The 22270-nt window shown below is 44.2% G+C and overlaps 1 long non-coding RNA gene across 1 annotated transcript; it reads right to left on the reverse strand.

The window, feature by feature from the left end:
* Window positions 1-291: 291 nt before the first annotated feature.
* LOC121003684 lies at window positions 292-17321 on the reverse strand. The gene is made up of 3 exons (XR_005779581.1): window positions 17190-17321; window positions 15538-15540; window positions 292-305 (listed from the first exon to the last, which is right to left on the reverse strand). It is a non-coding gene; the product is annotated as an uncharacterized LOC121003684 (long non-coding RNA).
* Window positions 17322-22270: the final 4949 nt, after the last annotated feature.

Below are 22270 nucleotides of genomic sequence, written 5' to 3' on the forward strand. Positions count from 1 at the left end.
GGGCCCTCGTCTGTGTGGTAACGACTGGGTTTTTCAACAGGACAACGCTACAGTACACAATGCCCGCAGGACAAGGGACCTTCTTCCAGGAGAATAACATCACTCTTTTGGCCCATCCTGCGTGTTCCCCTGATCTAAATCCAATTGAGAACCTTTGGGGATGGATGGCAAGGGAAGTTTACAAAAATGGACAACAGTTCCAGACAGTAGATGGCCTTCGTGCGGCCATCTTCACCACTTGGAGAAATGTTCCCACTCACCTCATGGAAACGCTTGCATCAAGCATGCCAAAACAAATTTTTGAACTGATAAACAATAACGGCGGAGCTACTCATTACTGAGGTCATGTTTGGAAGTTGGATTTCTGTTTTGGGGGGGTTTAGTTTTTTTTTGGAGGTGTGGTCCTAAACTTTTGATCAGCTGAAAAACAGCCTGTTTCAGTTTATTCGTTGTTTTCATAAAATTGAATGCTCAAAAAATGTTTTGTCTCACTCCCATTTCTTCTTGTTGCATGTTGAAGCTCTACTTGGAACCTTGTTAAGATCCAGCCATGCTAAATATGATTTTTTGCCATTTTTCAAGTGGTCTTAAACTTTTGACTGTACCTGTTTCCACCAAATACTGATTGAGGCCTGTGATATACCTGCTTCCACAAATACAGCTCTTCTCTAGGGACTTTGGTACAGGGTCATTTTGAAAATGACAGGCAGAGGAAGAGGCAGGCCGTTCCGCAGGGGTGGTAGGGGTCTGGCAGGTGCACAAGGCCGGTGCCTAAGTGGGAAGTTAGAGAAGGAGCATGCGATTACGTCACCAGAGTTGGTCGAGTGGCTCACTCAGCCTTTTGCTTCTGCTCCCTCCTCATCCTCTCTATCTGCACCATCCTCACACTCTGATGTGTGCACCGCCAAAGACACCACCACCACAGCCCCTCCACTCGAATCAGAGGAATTATTTTCCTATCCATTCCCAGACCTTACGGATGCGCAGCCATTCTTGGCATCGGATGAGGAAGAGGAGGTAGCAATGGCTGCCACCCAGCAGTCTGACGACAGTACCCATATCAGCCCAAGGAGGGTGGTCCCCGCTGTTGCTGCCTACTTCAAGATCTCTAATGTCAGTGGTGGTGAGGGAGAGACGGAGCAGCAGATAGGGAGGAGAAGGAGAAGCAGGCAGAACTCGCAGGGCACAGGAGGCAAAAAGCAAAGTGCAAATGTATCTGGAGCGAGTCATCCACCATGCACGGTCACATCTTGCTCTCCCAGGACGCCGACACATGGCTCCGCAGTGTGGGCTTTTTTTAACACGTCAGCTGCTGACAATGGTGTTACCATCTGCAGCCTGTGCTGTCAAAGCATAAGTCGTGGTAAGCCCAACACTCACCTAGGGAAGACCGCCTTAAGAAGGCACCTGGACTCCCATCACCAAGCCCAGTGGGAGAAACGCCATCAGAACCCACAAAGCCACACTTCAGACGCTCCACGTCCTGCCTCTTCTCCTTCTCCTCTCTCCTCCCATTTGTCCTCCACTCCACCTTCCACCGTGTCATTGTTATGTTCATCTGGCAGAATGTAGGCTTCTGTGGCCCAAATTTTTGAGTGTAAAAAGTTGATGACGCTGGATAACCCTCTTGCCCAACGGCTGACCGCTGGCTTGTCGGAACTGCTAGCCCACAAACTACTGCCATATAAACTGGTGGATTTGGAGGCCTTTAGAAAATTTGTAGCCATTGGCACACCGCAATGGAAGGTCCCCGGAAGGAAATATTTCTCCCAGAAGGGCATCCCAGAGCTATATGGCCACGTTCAGCGGCAAGTGAATATATCTCTGGCACACAGTGTCGGTGCCAAGATACATCTGACCACAGACATGTGGTCTACCAAACACGGGCAGGGAAGGTACATAACTTTTACTGCCCACTGGGTAAACCTTCGGACGGCCGTCAAGCATGTAACCCGTGGCACCCATGTGGATTTGGTGTTACCGCCACGGATTGCATGCAGGCCTGCCTCTTCTTCTCCTCCTCCTACTCCATCCTTCGTCTCCTCTTTGGCTGACTCCTCCTTTTCCACTGCTACCGCCTCTTTCGCTGCACCCCCCACGCTCCCCAGAAACTATTTGATGTGCCAGGTGAGACGTTGCCATGCTGTGCTGCGGCTGTTGTGCCTGGAAGCCAAGAGCCACACCGTTCCTGCACTGCTTTCAGCTCTGCGGTCACAGATCGATCAGTGGCTAACCCAGCTCAATTTGACTGTTGGTAAAGTGGTTTGCGACAATGGTGCCAATCTGCTGAGCGCGCTGAAACAGGGCAAAATGACACATGTGTCGTGCATGACACACGTCCTGAACCTAGTCGTGCAGCTATTCATTGCTAAATACCCCGGGGTCCAGGACGCCTTGCTGCAGGCCAGGGAAATCTCTTACCATTTTAGAAGATCTTACACGGCCATGGCTCACCTTGTTGATGTTCAGCGGCTACACCACCTGCCCGTCAGACTTCTGATTTGTGACAGCCTGATGCGCTGGAACTCTACCTTGTATATGCTTGCTAGGCTGCTCCAGTAGCAACATGCCATTAACGACTACCTGTACGAACTCTGCAGCAGGACAGGTTCTGGGGAACTTGGTTTCTTTTCACCGCGCCAGTGGCTGCTCATGCGCGATGCATGCAGACTTCTGCGGCTATTTGATGATATCACCAAACTGGTCAGTCGCCGCCAGGGTGCCATCAGTGACATCGTACCTTTCGCCTTCTTTCTGGAGCGCGCATTGTGTCGTGTCATTGATCAAGCCGTCGAGGAGCAGGAAGATGAGGAATAGTGTTGAGCGCGAATATTCTAATCGCAAATTTTAATCACGAATATATTACATTGCTAATTTTCACAATCAAGTAAACAATGACTGGAGATCATGAATTCTCAAATTTGTGAATTTATGGTGAATATTCATCCAAAAATTCGCAAAATATTACTAATTCGAATATTGCCTATGCGGCTCATGACTAATGAGGAAGTCACAATGCTGAATGAATTCCCAGGGGGGCTACTCCATCGGAGACAAGTCAGTAGGAGTCTAAAGAGGAGTCAGGGGAGGATGGTGGCTGGGGGAAGGAGGAGGAGGAGGTGCAAGAAGAGCAGGCTTTGAGGGAGACTTTAAACTTTTCGGGGATCCCTGGTGTTGTCAGTGGCTCGGGAGAGCAGACCGAGGACGACATTCTCCTGGCCGATGAGCAGGAGCCGCCCTGCTCTACGGCTTCCAATTTAGTGCAAATGGTGGCCTTCATGCTCCAGTGTTTGAAGAGGGCAAAGACCAGTACTGGGTGGCAATGTACTTAGACCCCTGGTACAAACACAAAATGGCGGACATGTTACCAGCATCACAGAGGGCTGTCAGAATGCAGCATTTCCAGGCCTTGCTGCGAGAGATGCTGCATTCTGCTGTTGCGGGCGCTGGCAGAGGTATTTTCACTCACAGTGAAACAGGTGCGGGTTCCAATTCTACCGCGCCTGCCAAAAGAGGGCGGTTTGAAGATGTGTTGGTCATTTCGGATATGAGATCATTCTTGCATCCAACCCATCGACAGCCACCCTCCAGATCCAGCCTCAGGGATGCAGTAAAATTGTTATCCACTCACCGTCTAATATACCCCCAGCCACATAATCACTTGTTCTTTTCTGTCCTGTGAATGCCTAATGTTTGGGGCCTGTACTCCACTGGCCTGCAGTAAAATTGTTATCCACTGACCGTCTAATATACCTCCAGCCACATACCGTATTTTTCGCCCTATAAGACGCACTTCCCCCCCCCCCAAAAGTGGGGGGGAAATAGCAGTGTGTCTTATGGGACGAATGCTGCATTTTGCCGCGATGCCGCGCGGCGGGTGTATCAGCTGAGAGGGAGGAGCGGCTGGGGCCCGGCATCTGGTTTTATAATGACAGCGGGGCCCGTGCAGTGACTGTATTCTACTACACGGGCCCCGCTCACGCGCCTGCGCCGCCCACTTTATGAATGAAGCAGGCGGCGTGGGCGCATGACGTAGTGACTCGCGCTGCCAGCGCCCGTCCTCCCGGCCTGCCTCCTCCCTCCTCTCTGCTACCGAGCGCTTGTAAGTACCGTAATACAGGCGCTGATTACCCAGAATTTGTATACATTAACAATGCCTACAATTACAGATACGATTATATACAGTGAGCGGGGCACGTGTAGTAGAATACAGTCACTGCACGGGCCCCGCTGTCATTATAAAACCAGATGCGACCCTGGTAAGGGCTACCCTGGTGCGGTCCGCTGAGTATACTGGACGGAAAGTTGGGGGGCATTAATGGAGACTTGAAAGACTACCCCACAGCACTGGTGTCTCAAACCACGGTGGCCGGAAGGGTGGACCCACGAACACCAGTAGAAGGTGTTACCTTTGGTCTGCATGGCGCCCCCCCCCACCACTTTCCAAAGGCTAATGGGCATTGTGCTGCGACCACATCGTCGGTGCGCTTCGGCTTACCTGGACGATATTGTCATCCACAGTACCGACTGGAAAAATCACCTGCCCAAAGTGCAGGCTCTAGTAGACTCCCTTCGAAAAGCTGGACTAACAGCTAACCCAAAAAAATACGCAATAGGGTTAGAGGAGACAAAATACCTGGGGTATGTCATTGGGGGAAGAGTGATCAAACCCCAAGTAAACAAAATAGAGGCGATAAGAAATTGGTCCTGACCTGTCACCACTATACAAGTAAAGTCGTTCCTAGAAATGATAGGCTATTACATGAGATTTGTTCCCCACTTTGCCACTATAGCTGCGCCCTCGACAGAGCTTTTGAAGGGACGAAAATCAGTGATGGTTCGCTGGGATGAGCGGGCGGAAGAGGCTTTTTTCACTTTGTAGACGGCCCTGTGCGGGTCACCAGTTTTGGTGATGCCCGACTTCAATAGGGAGTTCGTGGTACAGACAGATGCCTCTGAAGTAGGCCTCGGTGCTGTACTCTCTCAGGAAGTCAATGGGGAGGAGCATCCCGTTGTATTTTTAAGCTGCTAGCTCAACCCAGCCGAAACCAGGTATAGCATAGTGGAGAGAGAGTGCCTGGTATATAACACACTCTAGTCTCCTAGGAGAATTTTTAGGATCATTATTTCTTTATAAATGTTTCATTCTCTATACACCCCCCCCTTCTATATTATGTGACACTGACATATATAGCTATGGGTAAACGCACGTTTGACGGAATTAACATACAGCATGTTTACAAACACACATGCTTTTTCATATTCCAAAGCTTCCAAAAATCGTCTTTTATCGGGGGCAGATGGTGTTTAAACACATTTGGTGTTATGGGATTAAAAAAAAAAGTGGCTTGTTGAGGGACCAAGCATCTAAAAATTATGCCTTCATGGGGCAGAATGCCTGACCATATGACATGCATAAGTGTTACTTGTTAGAAGAAAGAGTGTTTGTTGGGACCAAGCATCCAAAAACCATGCCTTGACAGGGTCAGAATGCCTGTCCATACTACATGCACAAGTGTTGATTGTCAGGAGAAAAAGTGGCTTGTTCTGAACGAGCCTAGAAAAATTCTCCCTCTTAATTGAGAGCAGCCAGAGTACAGTGTTGAATAGCGGCATATGGCTGCAAACAGTAGCAGCATAGCATTGCACATACAAGTCAGTAGATCGGCTGTTTATAGGTACTAGTAGTACCGGTGGATGCATAGCGTTAATAGTGGTGGCCAATGTCAGACTGGGGTTCCTCGGGCCCACCAGAGGAAATTATTCTTGGTGCCCAAACTGTGTATTATCAATAAAGTATAATAGGTTTTGATTCAAAGAAATAGACTCTAGTGGTATGTGATTGGCTTTAAAGGCAGCTCCAAGTAGATTTATTTCTACTAGGCCTCTGGGTCCCACTGTAGTATCAGAGCCTAGGACCACAGAGGATGAAAAAAAAAAATATGCAATTGCTCAGTGTTTGCAGCAGAATGCTATAAGGGTGCTGTGCTAGCAATAAGCATATGTAGAAACTTAAGGTTTTGAAAAAAACATAGCTGATCAAATGAGAACAGCTGTTTATAACCAGTTGGCTTTTTTTTGCAGGTCTGCAGCAGTTATATGCCATTCCCTGTATGCAGCACTGTGCACTAGCCCATCACCTCCTTAAAGTTCTGATCAAAGTACTCCCTATTCTACACAATTACTTCTTTCTATTCTGTCTTTATATTGTTCCTATACACTAGAATAGAGCCTTGCTTGTATAACTCTGTATACTGTATAAGATCGTATTTTGTCAGACACTGTAAGACCCATCCACCCTCAATCACAGCCCAACACATAAAGACGTTCTGCTCGTTCTGCAAGGGCACCTCCTTGCCTACTGCCCCACTCATTGGCTGATACCCTATTCAGGGTAAGTCCTCCCCTCCACTTCCTCCCAAGAGTCATGTGAGCATTCTTCTTCTTCCTCCCTCATGGTCTTTCCTGACAACGTGCAGTTAAATGGCGCTTCCTGCTATTTTACCGGATTAGTTCAAGGCAAACCTGAAAAGCTTCCACTTTGTTTGGAGGACACATTTTTGTAAAATTCTTAACAAATCTGGTTTATTACAAACCTGTTCCATCATCCTTGAAACAAACGTTTGATAAGACAAAGTATATTTTAACATTTGTTTTCAAGGTTCAAAGCCACTGATGCACTGGACCCATCCACATACCGTAATATTAGGCACAAAGCGCTGAATGCGGTTTTATTTCTCTGTTTTTCTCTCACAAACAAATAAATCTTGCAAAAGTTAAGGTCAGACAAGCATAATAGATGATGCTGGATCACTTGCTGTAATTGCCGTCTTTTCTAACCAACCTGAGATTTATCATTGGTTTTTCTTGCACATTTAAAAATGGGAATTTACCACCTTGTTCATAGTAACCATGATATAGCAGTCTTTGAGCCAACATTTTGTATGTGATGAGCCCAGCAGCTAGCTACAACGTGCTTCTGCTTTTGAGACACAGAGCTGTGTACAGTGCACCTCTCTGAATAGTAGTGTGCGCCCTACTGAATCATCTAGGTTCTTTCTCATCTTCTTTCTTGTGCTGTTTTTAGCGCTTTCAATCATTTTGCCTTTGATTTACTAGTATCAGTTCTGTTTCTCACTTATATGGACCCAGAGCTACAGCTAGGGGGTTTTCTTAACCATGAGTAAAGATTCAGTATCGTTCCCATTTCCAGAAGGAAGACTATTGTTACTATTTTAATTAAAATGAACTAGTCAGTAGCCAGTGGGGCGATACTACAACAAAAAAATAGTTGTACATAAATTGTAATATATACATGTTCCAATATACAGCACACATAATTAATACTGATATACTATATACATAAATAGTGCCATTAACAATACACATAAATAGGAAATAAAGAGTGTATTGGCAGCCCCTCATGGAGTGTCCAGGTGTGTCAAACTACAAGAGAATAGTTATAAGGTACTCACTCAATGGTACTATACGCCACAAAGAATTAACCGAATGTTCCCCGAATGTAGTCCAAACTGTTGGAGATGTGAACAGGATATAGGTAATCATAGCCATATATGGTGGAATTGTAATAGGATCTCTCCTTACTGGGAAAAAATATGTAGAGTCCTGTCGGAGATATGTAAGATACCTTTTCCGGTCTCTCCGAAGGTATGTCTCTTTGGGGTGTTCGGAGATCTCAGGTACCCTAAAGATACGCAAAAGTTGAGCCAGATTTTACTGGCAGCTTCCAGAATACTCATTGCAGTTTATTGGAAAAAAACGGAGATTCCCCCATTAAAACAATGGATCGCTAGATGTGATCAATTGTACCGCCTGGAGCAGATAGCTCACTGGGAAGCCCGAACACCACACAGATTTGAAGCGATATGGAAACCATGGAAAGATTACAGAGGTTTTTCGACCTGATTTGTACAGCTTTAGAGATATCGTGACCATCGAAGATAGCATAGCAGCAACGACTTGGTATTAGTCCTACCTTTTGGTAACTCTGAAGAGTTCTTTCTTACCCCCCCCCACCCTTTTCATCCCCTCAGACCTCCCTACGTTATTGTACCCCCCCCTTTTATTTGTTATTATGTGATATGCACTTTCTCATACGACTGTACAACTTCAGATGCATTCGTGTTCTCATGCCTATGTAGGCAAACAAAGATTGTACATCCTACTGCTGTAAAACCAATAAAAACAATTTTAAAACAAACAATACACATAAATAATACCGCTATATAGTATGAATAAACAGTACTGCTACACTGTACATATAAATAGTAGCACAATACTGTACACATAGATAATATAGCTATATTGTACACATAAATAATAATGCTATACTTACACATAAATTGTATTGCAATACTGTACACGATAGCCTAGATATTTATAGTGCCAATATACAGCACACATAATTAAATCTGATATATCATATACATAAATAGTGCCATTAACAATACACATATATAGTACCGCTATATAGTATGTATAAACAGTACTGCTACACTGTACATATAAATAGAAGCACAATACTGTACAAGTAAATAATATGGCTATATTGTACACATAAATAATACCGCTGTACTGTACACATAAATTGCATTGCTATACTGTACATGATATCCTAGACATTTATAGTGCCACTATACAGCACATATAATTAATACTGCTACACCACATATATAAATAGTGCCCCTAACAATACACATAAATAATACTGCTATATTGTATGTATAAACAGTACTGCTACACTGTAAATAGTAGCACAATATTGTACACATAAATAATAATACAGCTACTGTATATTGTACACATAAATAGTACCACAATACTGTACACACGTCTCACTGTGAATTATCCCTGTACTGTGACATCACTGCAAGCATTATTTGTGTACTGGATAGGCAAAAAATAAAATAAAATACGGGTTTTAGGGCGCTATCCAAAAATATGTGCACAACCCCTTCAGGTATCCCACTGTATTTGAAGTTAAACTTTGGGTGAAGACTTTGGCCATGAGGAGCATACTAAATAATTCATCAGATGCCATGTGTGAGAGCTTCAGGCCCACTCACATTTACAGGACTGCTCTACAGATCCATGATATGTTGTTTAACCCTCTGCGTGCCTTTGATTTTATTCAAATAAATCAGCGAAGAAATAAAATTTTATCAAGTTCCATGAGATGCCACATCACAGGGGCACGTAAGACAGCACACGTAGTGCCTACAGCTCCACGCTGATGCACCTAATCTCTTTAGTGGTCATGGGGATCTGTCAATCTACAGAGAACATGACCTAAGTAGTTGAAAACTTTCTAATCTTAAGTATGAAAGAAGTCTTTCTCTACCAGAGATGTACCCGCTCTTCACGTGCCTTAAATGCGCATAGGAGCTGCTATTGTAATCTTGCACATTAACTGTGACCTGAAACCCTGGTGTGAAATGTTCTTCACCGTGAACCAAACACAGCCTGAGAGGTCACACAAGTGACAGCTGAAGACGAGAGGCTGAGGTGAGAAGTTTCAGCACTACACTGTACTGTACAATTTATTGTGGTGCCGTGGATGTCACATAATCAGGAGGGCAGATTTAGTATGGATGGCTTAAAGGGGTAGTCCAAGATTAGAAAAACATGGCTGCTTTGTTCCAAAACATTACCACTCCTGTCCACAGGCTGTGTTTGGTATTGCTGCTCTGCCCCATTGACTCCAATGGAGCTGCAATACCAGACGCGACCAATAGATGGGGTGGTACTGTGTTTCGGAAAAAAATGTCATGTTTTTCTTATCCTGGACAACCCCGACCTATACACATCTAGCACAAGGCAGGTTTTTTCCTCTGCCCACTATCTATGTACCCTGACCATGGAAATGACCAGCCCACTAGCACCCAGGACACATGGCACATGCCCTGCAGACCCCCACTACAACACCCCCTCAGTGGCTGGTACATCTGTATGGGCACTCCTCATCAGTTCCTATATTATGTTAAAGGGGTATTCTGATCATTTTAAGCAATCTTTTATTCAGAGGATAAGGGATAGCTATTCGAACAGTGGGGGGATTACCCCTGAGACCCCCAATAATGATGATAATGAGGATGGGGTTAAGCATTCACACTGCCATTCCATTAATCTCCATGAGAACATAGTCCCATACAGATGAATGGAGCAGCAGTGTGCATGTCATGTCAACCACCACTTCCATTTCGGGGGTCCCTGCAGGGTATGGGGTCCTCATTTTCATGATCAGTGGGGGTCCCAGCAGTAGGATCCTTTGGATCCTAGGGGATAACTTCAAATTACCAGAATATCCCTTTAATGGCGCACGATTGTAGGTAATTCATGGCACTACAGTACAGGTAGCTTGTGGTCCTGGTATGGGGGAGTATAACTAGGGTTTGCTTTGGAGGGGGTAAAAAGGGGTTGGGATATGCATTTGAGTAGAACTGCTGCTGATTAACCCCTTCTCAACATTCGCGGTACATGTACAGGTACCTGGAATTTAAAAATAGCCCAGCTCCAGAGCGGAGCGAGAGCCATAGCTGCCAGGTGCCTGCTGTTTATAATACAGCAGACACCATCGGTTAATGTCCGCGATCGGCGGTAATGCCAACCGCGGACATTTAACCCCTCAGATGCCAGGGTCAAATGTGACCATGGTGCCTGAGAGGGCTAAAACCCGTAAGCGCGTGCTTCCAGGGCAAGAACACCTTCCCCCGCCGGAGATTGGGGAAGGCTCATTACCTGTATATTACAGTTCAGGCCAGCAGGTGGCAGCAATGAACTGTAATATACCTATTTCTATATAGAATAATGGAGCAAGTTGCAAGTTGGAGTCCACTTAGGGACATAAAAAACATTTTAAAAAAAACAGCAAAAAAGTTCTCAAAATATAAAAAAGGAAAAAGAAAATATTAAAATTAAAATCACCCCTTTCCCCAAAAGCAAAATATATAAATAATTTTAAAAAATAAGATCATGGGCATGGCAGTGTACTATGAAAATATAAAAAATTATCCCATACGGTGAATGGTGTAACAGAACAAAAAAATGGCTGATTCGCCATTTTTCATCACTTTACTTCCCCAAAAAATTGAATAAAAAGTGAAAATGGCAAAATAAATGAATGCGAAAATAAAAAAAATATGGCTCCATGAAGGCAGGGAGCAGAAAATGGAAATACAAAAATGGAAAATCCCTGCATCAGGAAGGGGTTAAAGGTTTTCAATTTAAAGGGAGTCAGTCATGAGGAAATTGACGTTACAGCAAGCACAAAAGCCTTTTGGGGCTCATACTTTTAACTTAGTGATCCGTACTTTTAATCTATATGCAAATAAATAGTTAAGGAGCTGTCTCACTTCAGCAAGTGGCATTTATCATGTAGGGAAAGTTAATGCAAGGCACTTTTTTTATGTATTGTTATTATTCATATTGCTTCCTTTGCTGGCTGGATTCATTTTTTCATCACATTACACACTGATTGTTTCCCTGGTTACGACCACCCTGCAATCCATCAGTGGTGGTCGTGCTTGCACACTATAGGCAAAAGAACTGGCCTCTCTGGTAGTTGGGACCAGTATCGGACTGGGGTTCCTAGGGCCCACCAGTAAAATTTATTTTGGGGGCCCACCATATGGATACATTGAAATATTACCTGCTCACACAGCAGCAAGATGCTACCAGATGATTGAATATGGGGGTCCCTGCAGCTACTTTGAGAAGGTAGGTCCTGGGGAGAAGAGGACACCGGTGGCTTTCCTCTATACCTAGAAGTCTTCTCCGCCCGGATCGTGTCTATAATAATAATAAACTGGGGAGTTTCTTTAATAATCTATCACGTTTTTATATGAACATAGGCCGGCTATAGTGCTGTACATTACATACAGTTGCAAGAAAAAGTATGTGAACCCTTTGGAATGATATGGATTTCTGCACAAATTGGTCATAAAATGTGATCTGATCTTCATCTAAGTCACAACAATAGACAATCACAGTTTGCTTAAACTAATAACACACAAATAATTAAATGTTACCATGTTTTTATTGAACACACCATGTAAACATTCACAGTGCAGGTGGAAAAAGTATGTGAACCCTTGGATTTAATAACTGGTTGAACCTCCTTTGGCAGCAATAACTTCAACCAAACATTTCCTGTATTTGCAGATCAGACGTGCACAACGGTCAGGAGTAATTCTTGACCATTCCTCTTTACAGAACTGTTTCAGTTCAGCAATATTCTTGGGATGTCTAGTGTGAATCGCTTTCTTGAGGTCATGCCACAGCATCTCAATCGGGTTGAGGTCAAGACTCTGACTAGGCCACTCCAGAAGGTGTATTTTCTTCTGTTTAAGCCATTATGTTGTTGATTTACTTCTATACTTTGGGTCGTTGTCCGTTGCAACATCCATCTTCTGTTGAGCTTCAGCTGGTGGACAGATGGCCTTAAGTTCTCCTGCAAAATGTCTTGATAAACTTGGAAATTCATTTTTCCTTTGATGATAGCAATCCGTCCAGGCCTTGACGCAGCAAAGCAGCCCCAAACTATGATGCCTCCACCACCATACTTCCCAGTTGGGATGAGGTTTTTATGTTAGTGTGCTGTGCCTCTTTTTCTCCACACATAGTGTTGTGTGTTTCTTCCAAACAACTCAACTTTGGTTTCATCTGTCCACAGAATATTTTGCCAGTACTGCTGTGGAGCATCCAGGTGCTCTTGTGCAAATTGTAAACGTGCAGCAATGTTTTTTTTGGACAGCAGTGGCTTCCTCTGTGGTATCCTCCCATGAAATCCATTCTTGTTTAGTGTTTTACGTATCGTAGATTTGCTAACAGGGATGTTAGCATATGCCAGAGACTTTTGCAAGTCTTTAGCTGACACTCTAGGATTCTTCTTCAGCTCATTGAGCAGTCTGCGCTGTGCTCTTGCAGTCATCTTTACAGGACGGCCACTCCTAGGGAGAGTAGCAGCAGTGCTGAACTTTCTCCAATTATAGACAATTTGTCTTACTGTGGACTGATGAACAGCAAGGCTTTTGAATATACTTTTATAACCCTTTCCAGCTTTATGCAAGTTAACAATTCTTAATCGTAGGTCTTCTGAGAGCTCTTTTGTGCGAGGCATCATTCATATCAGGCAATGCTTCTAGTTAAAAGCAAACCCAGAACTGGTGTGTGTTTTTTATAGGGCAGGGCAGCTGTAACCAACACCTCCAATCTCATCTCATTGATTGGACTTAAGTTGGCTGACACCTCACTCCAATTAGCTCTTGGAGATGTCATTAGTCTAGGGGTTCACATACTTTTTTCACCTGCACTGTGAATGTTTACATGGTGTGTTCAATAAAAACATGGTAACATTTAATTCTTTGTGTGTTATTAGTTTAAGCAGACTGTGACTTAGATGAAGATCAGATCACATTTTATGACCAATTTGTGCAGAAATCTATATCATTCCAAAGGGTTCACATACTTTTTCTTGCAACTGTATATGTAGGTAGTGCAGTAAGTCTACTGTGTTATGTGCCACTTGTGCAGGGGGTGCGAGACTAGGGGCCCACCTTGCTCAGGGGCCAACCGGGGGATTCACCTGTACCGCTGTGGGCCAGTCCGAGCCTGGTTGGGACCATAGGAGTGCACATAGGCCGGCATTTGTTCGTATAGTGTGCAAGCATGGCCACCGATATTGGATTGAATGGTTGTTGTAACCATGGAAACGAGCAGTGTATATATGTGATCCCAGTCTGGGATTAGAACTGACAGCAAGAGTCTGAATCACGTGTTAGCTTTTTAGAGAGAGATTCATGGTTGTCACCCAGGGCTGGGATCACTTGCCGAATGCACGGCATGTGATCCCGGAAGATCAGGGGATCGTGCAGCATCTCTTATAACCCCTTTAATAGTGAACTTCCTGGTGACAGATTCCCTTTACGTGTTTTCGTTGTATAATGGCTATAGGGTATGCTGCCGTATATGTGCGTGATTTTGCATTAAGGGTAGAGATGAGCGAAGTTTTTAAAAAATTTGATTCAGCTGCGTCGCCAAACTTCGACAAGAAATTCAATTCGTTATGAGTTAGGGTCCATTCACACATCTGCAACTGTTTTGTGGTCCGCAAAACAAAGACACCGACCATGTGCGTTCCACATTTTGCGGACCCTACGTCGCCAGCACTACGATAGAAATGTCTATTCTTGTCCGTGGCTGCGGACAAGAATAGGACATCCAAAAACTCACTGAAAAAAGTGGCCTAAACGGGGGGAAATGCTCCAAACCCAGACACCGTGGCGCGTCTATAACCGGGGGAGCAATACCTCCGCATGCGGTCCGCAGATAACGGCAATCCCCAGCAAAAAATGCGTACAATGGAGGATGCCGGTGTGGACCGCATGCACCACAAGGACATCTTACACAAAATGATACATTGTGCAGATGAAAAAATATATATACAAAAATCACTGCAAAAAATGCACCAAAATGACAACTGACAATACTAGCTAATTCCTCAAGCCGATGTTAAAAGCTGAGAACTTAATAGGACATGCTCTATTTTTTTGCGGTGTGCTGTCCGCATCTTTTGCGGCCCGATTGAAATTAATGGGTCCACGCCTGTTCCGCAAAAAGTGTGAATGGACCCTTACTTTGTAATGAATCATATCCCATTGTATGGAGCAGGTGCCATAACAGGGAACGGCGATTTTGCAGCCCCCGTCATTTAACCCCTCAGATGCCTCGTGCAACGCTAATCGCGGCATCTGAGAGTCCCATTCCGCCTATCAGGGGGTTAATCAGGGTTTAAAACAAAAAAAAAATACAAATCTCATCCATTTGCTCGCTGTGTTGCAGCCATCTTGATTGATGAAAACGTGCCAATTCTCGCACGCACTGATGTGGTGATGTCACCACATCAATATGCTGGGTGGGCGCGGTGACGTCAACACTGATGACGTCACCGCGCTCTCCCAGCATCATGACCTGGTGATGTCATACATCAGCGCGTGTGAGGGAGTGGGAGTAAATTCACAGGTTATGGAAACAGGCTTCCCACATTTTTTCAGAGCTATGTGGAACCCCCGATTTCCTTACCCCCACCGTTGCACTTTTATCCATAGATCTAGACACATTCCCGTATCTGACACGTACCTCTGTATTAGTACTAGACTCTTGATTGCATGTCATTGGAAAGACAAGTCATTACCTTCTATATTTGAAGTTATCAGAGGTGTTTCGCTTTTTACCGAAAAGAGTCATTTTACAAACAATGGGACATTTGGTTAACTAGTTCTTACCATTCTTCACCTACGCAGGGCGATTCCCTTGTTTTGTTATTTACACCAGGATAGGTCTAGATAGTGTGTTTGGGATGTCTACCTCACTTTATACTGATCACTCTCTGAACTATAACCCAGGCTTCAAACTGAAATGTAGCTATACCGCAATGTACCATTCCATCCGATTTTTGACCTTTGTTTTTGTTTTGTTGTATACTGTATGCAATTCTATATAATGTATACACAAGTGTACTACCTTATGCTGTACTTGAAAATACCTCAATAAAAACCTAGGGCCAGATTTATCATTAGCTCAAGTCAGAATAATGGAGTGAAAAAGTCGCAAAAAAATGCGCAAACGCTAAAACTGCGCACAAATTTGCGACTTTTTTCTGCTCTGCACTATGCTCGCCAGTTTTCTGAAAGTGGGCGTGTTTTCTTATGTAAATGAATCTCTAGACAGATTTACTATTGGGACTATTTAAAAAGGCGCAAAAAAGTCGCAACAAAAATGCGCAATTTCACTCCAGTGAGGACCATGCTTATCTTATGAGACTTTTTAATAGAACATGCGACTTTTTCATAAAAACGTGCGACTTTTTCGTAAAAACGCGCGACTTTTGTAAAGCTGCTTACTGACGGATAAACTGCTACCGTCAAACCACATTTATTAGAGTCTTAAAGGGCCGATCATAAATCTGACTTGGCTAAAACTGACTTTAGCCATATGTGAAAGTGGAGTGAGCTGTCAGAGTAATGATAAATCTGGCAGCTAATGTTTAAAAAAAAAAAAAAAGATGTTCTATCAACTCTTCTGTAATGTTTTGGTAAAAAAATACTCATTTCACGCGAAATCGCAATACTGGAGCATTCTTATGGGTGACGTTCCTCTATTATTCATGCTGGAAAAGAATAAATGCACTTGTTACAGACGTTCTATCAACTCTCCTGTAATGTTTTTGTAAATAATATTCATTTCACGTAATATCACAATACTGGAGCATTCTTATGGCCAGAGTTTCTCTATTATTCCTGCTGGAAAAGAATAAATACACTTGTTAACATTGCCAAATGTTAATGAGAAGTGTCCAATCTAGGAAAAACAGTAGTTGCTAAAACAGACATGTCAGGGGAGAGCGTGGGTCCTCTTTAAAATGTACTTGTTCATTAAGAAGTAAGGCTGGAAGACAAAGTGACTAAAAAGTGGTTTAAAACTTAGCAGCTGACCGACGGGCTTAAGAACTTTTCATCTGCTCAGCAGTGCTCCTAAATGATAAACCATATAATCTAATGAAACCTCTTAAAGTGGCTGTGTCACCCCCCTAGTTTTCTTTTTAAAATGAATTCCTATATGCTTTTTCTACTTTATTAGAAATTTCTTAATGTGTCCCCATTTGTATTTAGTTGCAAAAATTAGCTTTACATCAGTTAAAATTTCAGATGATACAAGAAATATTATTTGCAGCCGAATACCGTACCTTTATTATATTCTCCTCCCTGTAGAACAATTTACGGTACATTTAAATAAATAAATTTTATCTCAATAAACGATTCAGCAAATTCCGGCGCCAGGTGCTGAAGTTTTGCGATCTCCAATATGTTTTATATGCTTGCCTTTCACGGGGCGCAGCAATTAGATGGTAATGGTTACATCTTACGTGCAAAATAAATAAACAATTTAAATTGAAACTCGGCAAATTTAAAGTGCTCTGTGTCAGGTATACTGCGGCAATTTCATCAGGCACGGAAAATAACATTCTTGCAGTAAATTACTTATCTTTTCATTAAGTTATTCAACTTATTGTTTTTTTAACTTCTAATGGACTTTCTTCTTTAAGGGGAACTTAAAGGGATTGTCCCACAAAAAAAAAAACATTTTTCAAAAAAGCACCTGGATCTGATCACTTTTGTAATTGCATGTAATTAAACATTTAGCATAGCCACTGAGTTATTCAATAAAATGTATCTGTATAGCGCCACCTGCTGTTTGTTCTTTTCCTTACTTCTCTGTTCACCTCACTGAGGTAGACGCACATGCTCAGTTCTATCCTTCAACTGTCACTAACCCTATCTACTGTTAGAAGCTGTGACAATGAGGGGGCATTCACAAGTCTGTATTTTCAGTCCGTATCCAATCCGCATTTTTTATGCGGATGGGATGCGGACCCATTCATTTCAAGGGGGCTGTTCGCATCTGTATGTCCATTCAACATCCCCACAAAAAAAAATATTCTAGTCCATTTTCTAGTCCATTTTGCGGGAGAGAGCTGTAACAGAAATGAAACACCTCCTGCACTCTGATAGGGAGAGAGCTGCAACAGAAATGACACCCCCCCCCCTGAGCTCTGATAGGGTGAGAGCTGCAACAGAAATGACACCCCCCCCTGAGCTCTGATAGGGTGAGAGCTGCAACAGAAATGACCCCCCCCCCCCCTGAGCTCTGATAGGGAGAGAGCTGCAACAGAAATGACACCCCCCCTGAGCTCTGATAGGGAGAGAGCTGCAACAGAAATGACTCCCCCCTGAGCTCTGATAGGGTGAGAGCTGCAACAGAAATGACCCCCCCCCCCTGAGCTCTGATAGGGTGAGAGCTGCAACAGAAATGACACCCCCCCCCTGAGCTCTGATAGGGTGAGAGCTGCAACAGAAATGACACCCCCCCCCCTGAGCTCTGATAGGGTTAGAGCTGCAACAGAAATGACACCCCCCCCCCCCGAGCTCTGATAGGGTGAGAGCTGCAACAGAAATGACACCCCCCCCTGAGCTCTGATAGGGAGAGAGCTGCAACAGAAATGACACCCCCCCCTGAGCTCTGATAGGGTGAGAGCTGCAACAGAAATGACACCCCCCTGAGCTCTGATAGGGTGAGAGCTGCAACAGAAATGACACCCCCCCCTGAGCTCTGATAGGGTGAGAGCTGCAACAGAAATGACACCCCCCCCCTGAGCTCTGATAGGGAGAGAGCTGCAACAGAAATGACACCCCCCCCCGAGCTCTGATAGGGAGAGAGCTGCAACAGAAATGAAACACCCCCTGAGCTCTGATAGGAAGAGAGCTGCAACAGAAATGACCCCCCCCCCTGAGCTCTGATAGGAAAAGAGCTGCAACAGAAATGACACCCCCCCTGAGCTCTGATAGGGTGAGAGCTGCAACAGAAATGAAACACCTCCTGCGCTCTGATGGGAGAGAGCTGCAACAGAAATGACCCCCCACCCAGCTCTGATAGGGTGAGAGCTGCAACAGAAATGACACCCCACCCAGCTCTGATAGGGAGAAAGCTGCAACAGAAATGACCCCCCCCCCCGAGCTCTGATAGGGAGAGAGCTGCAACAGAAATGAAACACCCCCTGAGCTCTGATAGGGAGAGAGCTGCAGTAGAAATGACCCCCCCCCCCCAGCTCTGATAGGGAGAGAGCTGCAACAGAAATGAAACACCTCCTGACCTCTGATAGGGAGAGAGCTGCAACAGAAATAACACACTCACTGAGCTGATAGGAAGAGAGATGCAGCAGAATGAACACGCCTCCTGAGCTGTGATAGGGAGAGATCTACAGAAGAAAAGACACACCTCCTGAGCTGTGATAGGGAGAGATCTACAGAAGAAAAGACACACCTCCTGAGCTGTGATAGGGGGAGATCTACAGAAGAAAAGACACACCTCCTGAGCTGTGATAGGGGGAGATCTACAGAAGAAAAGACACACCTCCTGAGTCGTGATAGGGGGAGATCTACAGAAGAAAAGACACACCTCCTGAGCTGTGATAGGGGGAGATCTACAGAAGAAAAGACACACCTCCTGAGCTGTGATAGGGGGAGATCTACAGAAGAAAAGACACACCTCCTGAGTCGTGATAGGGAGAGATCTACAGAAGAAAAGACACACCTCCTGAGCTGTGATAGGGGGAGATCTACAGAAGAAAAGACACACCTCCTGAGCTGTGATAGGGGGAGATCTACAGAAGAAAAGACACACCTCCTGAGTATTGATAGGGGGAGAGCTGAAGCAGAATGGACTTTCTCCTGAGAAAGGACACGTCCCCTGAGCTGCCAGCATGAAATAAATCTAACAGAGAAATTGGAGCAATGAATAGGAAGCTCTGGATCCATGTGAAGTACAAGGCTGGTTCTAACTTTGGTAGAAAAAGACTGTTGTATCATATAGTTTTCATTTTTTACATTAATAACCCCTGCAAGGTAAGAAAAAAAAAAATACACAGGCTGTGCTCAAATGTAACATATGTAACTAACTTTGTAAAGTCACTATGTAAATAAGTATACAAATCACTAGTCAGTTTGCTTGTGGAATATTATATACAGTTTTGGCGAAAGAGGATGTAGCAGAGCTGAAGCGAGTTAAGAAGAAAGAAATCAAAGTAACAAATGGAACAGGTGGATCCTGATAAATGACCTAATTTGGAGTTAAAGGGATTTTCCACTCTCCTGATATTGATAACCTATCCTCAGCATTAATATCTGACCAGTGAGGGTTCGACATCCGCGGCCCCACCGATCAGCTGTTCCCTGTAGCCTCTGACACTGGAACTAGCACTGTGCATGGAATAGGAAGCACAGCTCCATTCAAAGTGTAGTGGCCATGCCAGGTTACTGCAGCTTTGCTAACATTTAGTTTAATGGGATCTTAGCTGCAGTAACCCGGCACGGCCTCTACACTTAGAACGGCGCTGTGCTTTCTGTTCTGTTTGCAGAGCTCGCCCTACAAGGCATTGTGCCTGGTTTATCAGTGAATTTCCTGCTTAAAAGAGCTCTGGAAGTCTATAAAGGCATAAAATAACAGTGTATCTGTATTAAGTCGATGGAAATAGGCAGTTGTGGGAACTTAGAGTAGCTCTGGAAAAAATTAAAATTTGCCCCATGTTGTAGGTGGGTCCAAACTAACAGAAGTCGGTGGAAACAAATAGTAGGCATGGCCAAAACAATTAGGCAGGGGGAGAAGTACCACATGCCAAATACCATAGTGCAGCACCAAATACACCCCATAAGATGCCCTCCTGTGATGGCCAGCACCAGCCACCACATTCTGTCCTCCTCCTCCTCCAGTTGTCTGTCATTAAGATGTGGAGGAGGGTCTGAGGAAGCAAGGCATCCAGATGTAGATGTTCTCTTTCATCTTCTCCATTTGAACCAGACCGCCATGATTACTTCTTCCAACCATGTCCTATCACATAGATATCTTATATTCCTCACTATTCCCGTCATCCTCCCCACCATCTCAACACAAACTCCCTATCCTGGTGCTACAACTGTGTCATCCTGGTGCCACCTCAATGCCATGCATGCTGTGCTCCCCAATCGCCCAAAAATATACTGCAGATTAACTAGTGCCCGCTTTAGTAATAATGACCCCTAGAGTGTCCCTGTAATAATGTCCCTTATATTGCCCTCAGTAGTAATAGTACCTATAGTCCCTCAAGTAGTAATATTGTCCCTATAGAACCTCCACCAATAATAATGCCCACTATAGTGTACTCCAGTAATAGTAATGCCCTCATATCGCTAGGATATACCATCTACTGTATGTAAGATAGGTGTGGGTCCCTGCTCTTATCTCGATAACGGGGCCCCTGAAGTGATGGAGAGTACATTGTGCAAGCATGGCCACTTCTCCATAGGACTGAAGGAAATAACTGAGCTGGCACTCTGCTTTTTTCGGAGCTTCCATAACAGTATTGGAAGGTGGCCTCTCTTGGCAGTCTACTCTCCTTTACTTTGGGGGCCCCGTTCTGCAGATAGTAGAAGGTCCCAGAGGGTAGGAACTGCACCTACCTAGTGATATGCCATCAGTGTCTGAGATGAGAGTACCCCTTTAAGGAGCTGGACCATTTTCAACGACACTGTGTCACTAACTGACAAAAGGGGGACTTCAAGTGTCATGAGCTTCACGTCTTTACTTAGTTGGAGTAGTAAGTAATGTAATATTTGAGGTCCTACAAGCTTCCAGGATCTGATAGTGGAGAACCAGCTGTGAGCACACTGCACTGCATGGCATCATCTAAATGCAGCAGTCCTTCTTCATTACTAGACTACAGCAGTGAGCTCTAAAATTGCAGTTCTTGAAATAGACGCCAATCAATGGGAGGGGAAGACTTTAAAAAACATTTTATTTTAAGCCATATGAAAATTTTGGAAACTTTAGATTAAGTATTGCTAAGCGCACCAATTATGTGGAAGTCACCACCTCTGATGAGACTACGCTGAACACTAGTGGTACATGCAGAAGATGCACTAGGAACCAGCTTCTCCTGCACATGTCAAAAAATACTGATGATATCGATGTTGCATCCGTTTTTTGTTGTTTTTGCAGACCCATTGGATCAGTGTGCATAAAGGTTCGGACCGCGCGTATCATAAATATACGGTATAAAACAGATTCTTTTTTCTTCCTCCCTTCAAAAAGTTACCAAGGTCTGCAGATCTCCTGTTGATGGATATCCTGCAACTTACAAAGAAAAACAATAGGGTAGATCCGTAGATTTAAACTGCCCTGTGGTACACAGATTGTACTTACTCGGCACTCCACCAATATCAAGCGTATCACAGATATCCTCTGTAGACAGGTTGGTTCTCCGCAGGGAAGATGCACGCTCACACGCTGTTACACAGGGCTCAACCACGGATTATATGACAGCATACACCTGGTGAGTCTACTGGGATTCCTAGCTTCTTTTATTCAAAATTTTCTGTGGATACAAGTTGCTCCCACCATAGTGAAGCTCCAAAAGCTCGTTTAAAAAGTTTATTAGTACATACTTACAAACATGCACTTTAAAATCGCATTAAAATCCCAGCGTCTTTTTCCTTGCCCTGGGGGCAATTACGAATATATATAACTATATTCAAAATTTTTGCGAATTTTCGAAGTACCTATATTCGCGATAAAAATTCGAAATTCGAATATTCGTGATCAACACTAGTGTCAACCCATCTTCTGGACCGAGCACGGCTCCCCAGGCCCAAACTGACTGCAT

Source organism: Bufo bufo, chromosome 6 (genome assembly GCF_905171765.1).
Source record: "Bufo bufo chromosome 6, aBufBuf1.1, whole genome shotgun sequence".
NCBI lineage: Eukaryota > Metazoa > Chordata > Amphibia > Anura > Bufonidae > Bufo > Bufo bufo.